This window comes from Macrobrachium rosenbergii, chromosome 15, assembly GCF_040412425.1.
Source record: "Macrobrachium rosenbergii isolate ZJJX-2024 chromosome 15, ASM4041242v1, whole genome shotgun sequence".
In the NCBI taxonomy this organism is placed as follows: domain Eukaryota; kingdom Metazoa; phylum Arthropoda; class Malacostraca; order Decapoda; family Palaemonidae; genus Macrobrachium; species Macrobrachium rosenbergii.
The window spans coordinates 18,553,000-18,563,325 of NC_089755.1; positions in this window are offsets into that span (position 1 = coordinate 18,553,000).

Genomic DNA, 10,326 nt, shown 5'->3' on the forward strand with positions numbered 1-10,326 from the left:
TAACACAGTGACAGAGTCGGAATGTTATTTGCTTTAAAAATTTTCCGAATGCTCTTCTACACACAGTCCGTTATTCCAGCCAGTTTTTTTTTATGTTATTTTTTTTTTTTTTTTTAACATTAGTTTAACCAGACCACTGAGTTAATATTAACTCTCCTAGGGCTGGCCTGAAGGATTAGACAAGCTATTTAAACCCTAATAATTTAATTAAACCTAGCGACATATGTTTATCTAAGAACTAATTAAGCTAATTAGGAATATATTATAAATTATTCTATGAATCTTATATTTTATCGTATAAATTATTAAATTTAAGGAATTTTAAAATATTAAAAGTGAAAATTTGTCATTTTCTGACAGTATATCTTTAAAGGAATATCTTCTAAATAAAATGTCTCTTTGGATTCTATATTTTGGACATACCTTTAAAATATGCTTTACTGTTATTTGTATATTACATATTTCGCACATAGGTATAGGGGCATGGGGTTACTCATCAGGTAACCATGTGTCAGTTTAGTGTGACCAATTCTTAGCCGTGTCAACATTACTGAAAACCTGCGGCAATTCTGATAGGATGATGGCCACGGGTCTACAGTTTCTTTTATTTCTCTTAATTTATTGTTAAGACTGCTTTCCCTCCAGTTATTTTGCCATTTCTTCTTAATCACCGCTTTACTGTATCTAGTATAATCTTCTAATGGTAATAATTTTGCTGATATTGGCAGTGTTCTAGCCTCTTTTGCATAGGTGTCAGCTTTTTCATTGCCTTCTAATCCTATGTGAGATGGTATCCAACATAGAGTAACATATATCTTTTGCATTTTCATTTCATGTAATGTATGTCTAATTTCATTTATAATTTGATTTTTTGGAGTATAAGAGTTTATTGGTGGATGGTTCATGCACAGTATCAAAGTAGGATACATAATTTCATATGAGTATGTATGTATGTAAGTAAAAATATATATATAGGTATATGTGTATATATATATATGTATATATATATATATACATATATACATATATATATATATATATATATATATATATATATATATATATATATATATATATATATATATATATATATATATATATATATATATATATATATATATATATATATATGTGTGTGTGTGTGTGTGTGTGTGTGTGTGTATGTATATATATATATATATATATATATATATATATATATATATATATATATATATATATACATATATATATATATATATATATATGTGTGTGTGTGTGTATGTATATATATATATATATATATATATATATATATATATATATATATATATATATATATATATATATATATATAGTAGGCAGGAGAAAGGGCGCATGAACACATACAGAACCAGTACATACATTTATTCGTCTACGCGTTTCTTGACCCGTGGTCACATCATCAGGACATCATCTACAGTTATAAATTAAAAAGGGACATTCAGCATAAATAGTTAAAAGTAAATATACACAAAACATAAAAAACTTAAAATAGAAAATCAGTTGAACTTAAACAATCGCACTTAAATACATTTACACATTAAAGAACCAGTAAAAGAAAACATAAAATGTAAACTTAAAATGAACTTAATAAAAACTGAGCTTAATAAAAGGAACTTAAAAATAAACTCAAAGGTAGAGCAGAAGGCGCACCTCTCAGGATGAAAGAGGAAAACACACTAAAAGAAAACAGCATAAAAACAGGAGGAGGAGGAGGCGGACAAATGTAAACAAACAATCGCATCATGCTATGAATAGGGAACAGCCGATGATTGGCAATTTAGCGCCGGTACAATTCTTTTGATGTTGAGACTCTCCAAGAGAAGCAGTTCTCCAGGTTCCTTAGCTTGGCCAATTATTCTAAAGTTGTTGTATTTTATTGGCGTCTTGCAAACCTCTAGCGTGGGATCTTATATTCGAAAGTTCGGGATTAGACAATCTGCAACCCGTACGATAACTCACGCCCATGTGAGAATCGGCCCTGACCTTGAGGAGACGCCGAGTCGAACCAACGTAATTCCCGGAACTACATCCGGGGCACTTATACTCATATACGACGCCCGACGTCATCAAGGGACAGAGCCGATCCTTGAAGGGAAACAAAAAACCAATGGTTTTAGGATTTTTGGTATTAATTTAATGTCAAGAGCACCAATATATTTTTTGAATAATTTTTAGAAAGCTCCTTAGCAAAATTTAGATTGTTAGGTAAAAAACAGAGGCTTGCATATATAGTAAGTTTAGGTACATTGCATTTAGGCATTAAGGGTGCAAGTTTTTTATCAAGAACTTTTCTAATAACCTTAAATACTAAACGGGCAGGGAAACAGTTGTTATGAAAGTACTGCTTAAGGAAGAGAATTTCAGAATGAAAAGAAAGCCAGTTAGAAGTTAGAGATAGAGCCCGATGTACTAAGGTATGAACGGAGTTAATTTTAAAGTTAATAAAACAAGAACTATAAAAATTGGAGCCGAGACCAGTGAATGTACTTTTCCTAAAAATAGTCGTATTAAAATTGTCATTATCTTTGGTAATTAAAACATCAAGGAAAGCCAACTTACCGTCTTGTTCCTTTTCTATAGTAAAATTAATATTACTGTGAAAGTTGTTGGCTAGGTTTAAAATCTATCAGCATCATAGTCATTTTTCAGTAGAACGAATGTGTCGTCTATGTACCTGGCGTAAAATAAGGGGCAGAAAGACAAGGGGCACTCCTCCATTATGTGCTCCTCCAGGGAGCACATGAAAATATTAGCAAAGGTGGGACCGAGAGGAGACCCCATCGCCATCCCATCGATCTGTTTAAAAAGTTGGTTATTGAAAACAAATGCCGTGTCCAGCACGGCTAACTCTAAGAGTGTTTTAAAAGATTCATAATAAAAATTACAATATATAAAATCACGGGTGGGGAACAATTTGGTTAAAATAAGATCAATGGTCTCCCTCACAGGAACGTTAGTGAAGAGGGATTCAACATCCAAACTGACCATATACAAATCTGAATCCTGTGAGAGGACCTTCGTTTTAAAATCTTCGGAGTTTCTTAAGGTATATTCATTTCGGGTCAACGGCTCCAATAAAGGTACCAGAAACTTAGCAAGCTTGTAGTTGGGAGTATTGTAGGAGGCTAGGATAGGGCGGACAGGAACCCCTTGTTTGTTGGCTTTCCTTGATGTTTTAATTACCAAAGATAATGACAATTTTAATACGACTATTTTTAGGAAAAGTACATTCACTGGTCTCGGCTCCAGTTTTTATTAAGTTCATTTTAAGTTTACATTTTAAGTTTTCTTTTACTGGTTCTTTAATGTGTAAATGTATTTAAGTGCGATTGTTTAAGTTCAACTGATTTTCTATTTTAAGTTTTTTTATGTTTTGTGTATATTTACTTTTAACTATTTATGCTGAATGTCCCTTTTTAATTTATAACTGTAGATGATGTCCTGATGATGTGACCACGGGTCAAGAAACGCGTAGACGAATAAATGTATGTACTGGTTCTGTATGTGTTCCTGCGCCCTTCTCCTGCCTACTATATTGCCCTCCGATGTGTGGATTATATATATATATATATATATATATATATATATATATATATATATATATATATATATATATATATATATATGACTATTTATCACATCACCGTGATTCATATACAATCAAAGCTACAAACGTCCTTTAATATCAATTCACTCTACCTCCGGAAGTAATATATTTTCATATATGTTACCGAAGGAATTTTAGGTGATAATAAGTCCACCGTCCGTGGGATCGAACCAGCGACGGACGGGAATCAGGACTTTTACAGTGACACACTAACCAGTCGGCCACAAGAGGTTAGTGTGTCACTGTAAGTCCTGATTCCCAAATCCGTCGCTGGTTCGATCCCACGGGACGGTGGGGACTTATTATCACCTAAAATTCCCTTCGGTAACATATATGAAAATATATTACTTCCGAGGTAGATGAATTGATATTAAAGGACGTTTGTAGCTTTTATATATATATATATATATATAATATTGTAAGGTACTTCAGTTGTTTGAAGTTGTTGATTTGAAACGGCCTCGTTTAGGCTGTCTGCCCTCCTATGTGTCGTGTGCAGAGGCAAGGTGAAGTTTGCCTCTCACTCTGTCTTCGTAGTCAGTCAGGATTTGGAAAGCGGATCGACCGTTCTCGACCAACCTCAAGTCGGGAATGGACGCAGCAGCAGCAACTTTTGAAATATGAATTGCAGTTGGTAATTATTATTGCCCGAGGATGGTAATGGCTGAGCTTTGATCATCGGAAAGGAAGACGTGTTCTTCAGTGGCAACGAGCTCTGTTGTCCCATCGACACCATGGGAGTTGTTCGATGGAGGAGGATCGGTGATGTATCAGCAGTGTGGCAATGGTAGTCCTCGAGGTTCTGCAGTGATGGCGTGGATGGATCCTGCTGTGATGAGGACGTCAATTCAGTTCTGAGGATGGTGGTGACTGAACCCTGGTAATCAGTTTTGAAGATGTGTTCTTCTTTGGCAACATGGTTGTCGCATCGGCGCTGTGGTGGTCGTGCGGTAGAGGATATCGGCGATAATTCAGCAGTGTGGCGATGGTCGTCCTCGAGAATCTGTGGTTACGACGTTAGGGTATACCATTGACTTTTGGTTACCGTTATTACTCCTGAGGATACCATTTACCTTTGTTTATTATTGAAGTATCATTATTATGATGGAATAAGAGTTCGAGTATGACTCGTGTTGAGCAGAAGCTCATGTTGATTGTTTATGATGTTGAGTTGTTCATTTTGTCTTGTGTTGCTGTGTAATGTTGCTATTATTTATATTGATAGTTTATTTTAAGAGTTTATTGATTGAGGAATTGTTAAAGTAATATAGGGTTTATCGAGGTTTGGAGTTAAAGTAATGTGGTTATTTTAAGTTATTGAGTAGAAATAATTGTTAATGATCGTGATTATGATTATTTTGTCTCTCCACTTTCTGAATCCTGGTCTCATTGTAAATATGTAAAGCAATTAGATTAATAAACTAGGTTTAAGGTAACCAGAGTATTTGATTACACCCTGTTCAAAGGTTACACCCTGTTCAAAGGTTTCTCTGTCCACCAGTCCACTCCAGTCCTCATTGACATAAATGATGAACCTGAAATCTTCTGGAAAAATTCCTGTGAGATTAAATTTAATGGAATTTGTGTTATGGTTTCCTGGAGAGAGAAAGGGACTTACTTCTTACATTAATTGATTTTTATCTCGACAGCTGTTTCGCCTTTATGACGTTATCAAGCGACTACTGACTAACAATGCGGCCTTTCGCCCTTTATATCATCGTGTGTGGAGAACCTTGAGGTGTTGGTACTGGTCGGTCATGGGATTAACAGCTTAACCATTTCAGAGCGTTATTTTAGGTACAAACAATATGTAAGATAACAAAAGTGAAAGTTTAAGCATGTGGTTAAATAAATATTCAAAATATAATACCATGCGCTAATGTTTCCTTAAATATGTTTAAAATTTACTATAATCTTACATGTTAGTTTGCATATACATAAAAAAAAGTACAAAAATAAATAATCTTTTATAGCAAATGTAAAGGTACAACTAAACAAATGTCTGTTTATACATAAATGTGTATAATATTAAGTCTGAGTGTATGTGTGCGTCCAAATGGTCTACGCTGATTAAAGGCTGGAGGTTCATGTTGGGTGGGGACTCAGCGACTTGAGCAAGCATGTTACTGGGCCTTCGCTGGGCGTTCTCGTGTCCTCGAAGGGGCACAACGTACACAGTGGTTTGGGGCGCGCTGTCTGGTCCCTGTTGGCTTGTGCATTCCTTCTCCTGCTGGAAGGGAGTACATGGTCCGACTCTTGTTGAATATTCAGGGTCGGTTTCTGGATAGCGATGCTTATCACTTCGGCTATTAAGAGGCGACCAGAGTTATCTTCTTTGTCATGAACATCTACGTAGTGTTGATGAATGGCCCCTGATTTCTATGCCAGTAGACGTCTACTGGCTCATAAAACCAAGGAGCCATCCATCAACTTAACATAAATATTCACGACTGGAACCCATCTCTACAAGAGCTGATAAAAAGGCACCCAGGTCGTGCACAAAGAGGATAATTATGGTCGCCACTTAATAGCCGAAACGGTACGCATCGTTATCCAGAAACTCACCCTGAATAAATATATATACATATATATATATATATATATATATATATATATATATATATATATATATTATATATATATATATATATATATATATATATATATATATATATACATATATATATATATATATATATATATATATATATATATATATATATATATATATATATATTATATATATATATATTATATATATATATATATATTATATATATATATATTATATATATATATATATTATATATATATATATATATATATATATATATATATATATATATATATATATATATATATATATATATATATATATATATATATATATATATATATATATATGCAAGGGTAAGTCAAAAAGTTCCAGGAAAAATTGTTGAATGATGTATTTACACAGGAATGAAACAACCCAAATACTTGGTAAACAATTATCTGTGATGTAGTGATCCATATAGACTTGTTACCTCAGTCATCCTCTTGCTACCATGGTGTTAACATCTGCTTCAGAAAAGTAACTTCTTGAACCCATGGAAAATAAAAATTTTGAGATGAGAGCTAACATCAAGTTCCTGACCAAGCTTGATTGGAAACCAGGAAAAATTATTGAAGCTTTGCAACAAGTTTATGGAGATTCTTCTCCATCTAAATCAGTTGTTTATGATTGGATAAAGCGACTTAAGGATGGTCGGGAGGACCTCAAAGACAACCCAAGAGAGGAAGACCATCGACTGCAAAAATGAAAGAATTGTGGCTTTGGTGCAGAATCTAGTGGATGAAGATCGTCGGATTACTATCGATATGATAGCTAATGAAACTGGGATCTCCCATGGTTCCGCATTTTCAATTTTAAATGAAAATCTTGGTTTGAGTAAACTTTCAGCACGTTGGGTCCCAAAAGCGTTGCGAAGACCAACTGCATCAAAGAGCTGAACTTTCTCTTGCAGTTTTAACGAAGATTGAATCAAATGAATCAGAGTTTTTTGACCGGATTGTTACTGGAGATGAAACTTGGATCCATCAATATGACCCAGAAAGTAAAATCAATCAAAGCAATGGTTGATGGAAGAGGTTCACTGCACCAGGTGTGAAGTTCAAAGTGGCGAGATCTGCCCAGGAAGGTTATGGCAACAGTGTTTGGGACTTAAAGGAGTGATTTTGATTGATTTCTTGAAGGACAACAAAAACAATCACCGAACTACTACAAAGGTGTTTTGCAAAACTGGAAGACTGCATTGGCTAAAAACGTCGAGGAAAGTTAGACCGCAGAATTTGTTCCATCATGATAACGCTCCGGTGCATTCATCATGGGTTAAAAAGAGAAGTCTCATGGAAATTTTATGAAACTTCACATCCTCCTTATAGTCCTTGATCTTGCTCCTTCAGATTTTTCCGTTCCCAAAACTCAAGGAACACTTAAGAGGAGTCCGGTTTGAATCTTTGGATGCTGCTAAAACAGAAGTTTCTAATCATTTGGTTTAATAGAGTACTCAAATTTTCTACAAAGAAGGTTGCAGAGGTGGAAACAGCGCTTGAAAAAGTGTAGGAAAGTTAGAGATGGTAGATATGTAGAAAAATGATGTTTGAATTTCTTAAATAAAGAGTATATTGGAATTTTTCCTGAACTTTTGACTTACTCCTCGTATATATATATATATATATATATATATATATGAAGAGTATATATATATATATATATATATATAGAGAGAAATATATATATATATATATATATATATATATATATACATATATAATTAGTCACAATACCTAAAGAAACCCATCCAAATTGTGACATCATTCGCCAAACGGCTTCGGCTATTCACCCACTTACAACCAAACACGCCTTTCACTTCACTGGAACAGAAAATGTTAGTTCACGCGTTCACATGATAACATATCACTTTCCAGCTGTCAAACGGTGACTGGAACGTTGGGGTAAAAGTTCGTGGGGTACCGCTGGGTGGTTCTCACACCCCTGCCCCTTTCTCTTCCTGAGACCTCAACTCCCTGTGAAAATCTTTACATTACACATGACACACACACACATACACACACACTGCCCTGGCAAGTTGCCAGAGAGGAGGGGCTGGGGGCAGTCCCCTGGAAAGGCGGAGGTAGTTCAATCTGGGAGAGGGGGAGGAGGAAGAGCGGTTTGAGGTTGTACCATTAACTCTTTCCTCCTCCTCCTCCCTCCTCTTTCCCCAATGTTTGTAATATAAGATCTACACTTTCTTCTATTTATTATTATTATTATTATTATTATTATTATTATTATTATTATTATTATTAAAAATTATAGCAGTTTCCACAGCATTTAATTTATACAGAGTCTTCTCTGTTCTTCTTCTTATCTTTTTTCCTTCAGCCTGTAGCTGGTAAATCAGGTTTGAAGACTCAACGATCTCCGCACCCCATATATATCCCCGACAGGTATTGTTCGCAGTCGTTCACCGACTTTCTGCGGAACCCGAGACTCTCCAGGTATCGTCGCCTTCTAGACGTCGAGAGCCTCTTCACGAACGTGCCAGTCGACGAGACGATTGAATATATTCTGAATAGGGTATATAGATGTGGGAGGGACACACTGACTATGAACTTCCCCCTGAAGAAGCCCTATAAACCCTTCTCGAAACATGTACTAAGAAGGCCCCCTTCACCACCCGCAGACGACATCTTTACTGCCAGATGGACGGAGTGGCAATTATTATTATTATTATTATTATTATTATTATTATTATTATTATTATTATTATTAAAGTTTTCCACAGGGGAGTTGAGGTCCCGGGGAGAGAAAGGGGTAAGGGTGTAAGGAACCACCCTTCGGTACCCCACAGACACACCCCCAGCGTTTCAAGGTCACCACATGACAGCTCATGTAGAAATTGGCAAATAGGACCTTTAGGGGTCCTATTTGCCAATTTCTACATGAGCGTCGCAGAGGAGAGGGTCTTCAGTAATATCCCCTGCCCTCCTCAATACTGCAGGCATATAGGGATTGGATACCTTTGTGAGAGGAATAATGAAGAAGATTCCAGTGTTCGAAGGGACTACTTTTAAAGAATGCTCCTGTCCTCCGTTTCAATGCGACTGTAGTGTTGACGGCGCCTTCCCTTCCTGGGCGTTCGAGTGCAGCAGGACCCCCGACGGGCTATACCACTACAGTATACAAGAAACCCACGAACCCGGGTCTATGCTATAATGGGCCCAGTGAGTGCCCGGACAGGTATAAAAAGTCTGTGGTTGACGCCTTCGTCCGTCGCGCCCTCTCACACTGTTCCACGTGGAAAAGGAACGACGGAAGAGATAGACAAATCAACACAAATACTAATGAACAACAACATCTCTAATCACATGGTTGAACAACAAACCTGAGTCTCTATAAATCACTGGCACCGGGAAAGCATGACGGACACCGGAAACAACCATAGTAAGTCCATAAAACTATATTACAGGAACTATATACATGCACCAAAAATATGCAGACGATGAGAGGGTCAAAAATAATAAATGAAAATGTAAATTCCTAATAAAGAAGATAACAAATTACTTGATAATATACTATAAAAATAAGGAAAACAAGCCAGTTATGACTTAAAAACAACCCTGCCGCCCTAAGCCAAACGTCTTCGAAGAGAAGTATTACAGTGTCATCTACATGACCCACATGCCTGATGGAAAGAGGCCACCACTCTTATATCGGGATGACTACTACCAAATTCTCCAAGCGTCTCTCCTGTCACCAAGAAGGGGCAATTTTTAATCCTTACGCTCAAAAACACCAAAGAAGGCCTGAAAGAGAAGAACTCAGAAGAATACCAAAATCGTCGACCAGGAAAACCGACTTCGACGCCTACGGCTTCTCGAAGCTTTACATATTTTTTGAAAAGCCGAGCATCAAAGTGTGAAGGAAACTGAATCTTTCCTCCCTTCCATCATACGCAGAAATTTAAGAAACCAACCGACGACAGACACCGGCGAGAGAGAGAGAGAGAGAGAGAGGGAGGGGGGGAAGTCTGATAGAAAGAGAAGAGAGGAAGAGAGAAAGGGACCCAGCATCGGACGCAGAAGGTAGATTACCTGGATCAAGATAAACTCGGAAAACAGCTAATTCAGATTCAGCAGCGATTAGGCCC